General features: G+C 35.9%; 1 long non-coding RNA gene across 1 annotated transcript; it reads right to left on the bottom strand.

Annotated features, from left to right (window-relative positions):
• Positions 1-402: 402 nt before the first annotated feature.
• Positions 403-2,491, bottom strand: LOC135783676 (uncharacterized). The gene is made up of 3 exons (XR_010545731.1): positions 933-2,491; positions 778-843; positions 403-703 (listed from the first exon to the last, which is right to left on the bottom strand). It is a non-coding gene; the product is annotated as an uncharacterized lncRNA (long non-coding RNA).
• Positions 2,492-3,033: the final 542 nt, after the last annotated feature.

Genomic DNA, 3,033 nt, shown 5'->3' with positions numbered 1-3,033 from the left:
AATTTTATTTAGTTTAGACTTTCGTCTAAAGATTATAGTATTGCCGGCTCCGAAGGTTATGGCTCAGATCATTGCTTAAACTATACACGTATACGGAATATTTCATTAAATAACTTGTGATGTTACAAACAAATGTTTTAATCGTAGCATTGTTCATGATTTGTCTAAATCTAAAATAAACATTTTACTTTTTTGACACCGTAATGGGGGATTGTTTTACCAACATTGAGTTTTAGAAATCTTTAATCGCTTTACAACACGCACCCCTGTGAAAGAATGCAGGTCTTGTGCGAAAGGATGGAGGAAGGGTGATATCTGACATCAAATGCCTAAACACAAGCTGTCACACGAGCCGTCATTAAACATAACAGCATACGCTTGACATAAAACACACACAGTCAATTGATCTAAAATCTAATATAAAAATTTATTTATGTCAGAGCAGACAATATAAGACTCATTGTATAATATACACATTTTCACACATGTTTTAAGAAACCTTTAATTAAAAATAAACCCTAAAATGCGGTGAAAACGTCTTAAACAAGCTCTGTGGACAAATCAAACTAGGTATCCAGTATCCGAAATGTTTTAAATCCAATTTGCCACAAAATGTTTAAAATGTCCCCAGACAAATCCAAAAAGTCTCTGATTTTAATCTTTTTTAAAGATACGTCCAAAGCGTTGTGGTCTGTATCCTAACCTGTAAACAGAAAAAAACAAGTTATTAGGACAAATATCTAAATAAAACAATTTTCTTATGCAAGATAATCGTACCGTGGAGATCCGCTATATATTTTGCAATAGTACACACAACGTTCGCTTTGCCTCTGATATCCAAACCTTTAAAACAGATAACACATGTTATTAGAAAATATTAAACCAAACCAGTTTGTTTAAATCTATTGTAACAGGATTAAATAAAAACACACCGGACAACACGAGCCAGTCGGCGTCTCTTTTGTTCCAAGATTTCCGTGTTACGCTGCGGGAGGTTCTAGTCTCGGTCTGACTTTTTTGTTCAGGCCACTCTTCTCCGCGATTTACCAGGAATAGTTAATACCAGTTTAGACAATTTCGCTGCAATACCAGAGATCGAATTTTTAGTTTTTAAATAAATCATACAAAATACTGGAACGAACACAGCGAAACACATACATACCAATAGACTTGAGTATAACAGCTCTGCTCCATCCAAACTGATTCCGGGAGATCTCTTGTCGCTCCCCAATAAAGGTTCGGTCATAAACTTTCAAAGATTACATCACACGACCCCCACACAAACACACACTGACATAATATCAGCATCAGAAAACTTTGTGTCTGAACAGAAAATAGACTAGTTCGATAGAAAATATCGGCTTTAAGTTTAACCAGTTACAACTAAAATATTTTATTCTTGCGTGACTTTAAATAAGTCTCTTTACAAAACAAACGTATTATCAAGTTGTATTTATAAGACACACGCAGTCAATTCCCCTAAACCTAAAAAAATACTTTATTTTTGTCAGAGCAGACAATATAAGACTCTTTGTATAATATATACATATTCACACATGTTTTAAGAAGCCTTTAATTAAAAATAAAACCCCAAAATGGGGTGAATACGTCTTAAAAACATTTAAAAGATTATTAACGTCATATATAAGTTTCTCTGTCACCATCTGTGCACGTATACACATGTCTTAATCAGAGACTTGGTTAAAGATTCCACTAAATCTAAAATAAAATCCTATTTTGCCATAGTGGACAGAATTACATTTATTAACATTATTTTAAAATGGCAGATATGAACACTCACCCGGCGCTTTGTCATGCACCGCCGGATCTTTAATACGCGTGAAACTATAGACCAGGTCATGAACAGATTCCCGGAACTCATGAATCGTTTAAAATTGTATTCAGTTTAGACTTTCGTCTAAAGATTATAGTATTGCCGGCTCCGAAGGTTATGGCTCAGATCATTGCTTAAACTATACACGTATACGGTATATTTCATTAAATAACTTGTGATGTTACAAAAATATGTTTTAATCGTAGCATTGTTCATGATTTGTCTAAAATCTAAAATAAACATTTACTTTTTTGACGCCGTAATGGGGGATTGTTTTACCAACATTGAGTTTTAGAAATCTTTAATCGCTTTACAACACGCACCCCTGTGAGAGAAATGCAGGCCGTATTGAGAGGCGCACGGGTCGAAAAGGGAGGGGTGATAGATAGATACAACAAATGTCAATAAACAGCAAATGTCACAAAGACAACCTGTCATGTTTAATGACTGCATACGCGTGACATAAAACACACTCAGGAAAAACAATCACTCTAAATGACCCGTCATAAACCCATTAAATACTTTCTGTCTAAAGTTGACAACTTGTACAGATTTTGATTGATGGTCCCGCCCCCCTGTCAAAGGGTCATAAAAACGACCTGTCAGATAGCAACTGTCACCGGGTGGGGGAGGGGGTCATAAAAGTTTGACGAGAGGTGCCCCGTTATAACTACTCACTGCGAACTGGCAAATAAAGTTGAAAAGTCACACGAGAGGAGCGCATGTATTCTCTGTCTGCACTGTCATTGGCTCATCCCCCTGTTAATTCATTAATACTTGTGCTCACGGCAGGTTTAAAAATATGTGTATAAATCAGTCAAAACATGGTTTAGTAAGCATGCAGCTCTGTTGTGTATCCAGCAGATTTTTAATAAAAAAAACCAGTTTAATTAAATGACAACGACTTAAACCTGCCTGCTGTTGGTTGGTGAATGTGACTTCGCCCCATAATGTTCAAATTGGATGGTTATAATTCAGGTTCACGCTAAATTCAAAAGCAAATGAATGTGATAAAAGACAAACTGAAAAACAAGGCTGCCTGTGTGAAAGAAAACAGCTGAAGAAATGTGGAGTTAAAGCGTTTGGGTTGGACTAACATCTGTCTCAGGGTCTAATTCTCCATTCTAATGTTGTATAAGTGAGTCTCTTGGCTCGGCGTCTCTTTAGACACTTAACCTGATATTCACCCCATCATTTCC

The sequence above is a fragment of the Paramisgurnus dabryanus genome, chromosome 2, assembly GCF_030506205.2.
Source record: "Paramisgurnus dabryanus chromosome 2, PD_genome_1.1, whole genome shotgun sequence".
NCBI classification, from domain to species: Eukaryota; Metazoa; Chordata; class Actinopteri; order Cypriniformes; family Cobitidae; genus Paramisgurnus; species Paramisgurnus dabryanus.
This window is presented reverse-complemented; position numbering and strand designations above follow the sequence as displayed.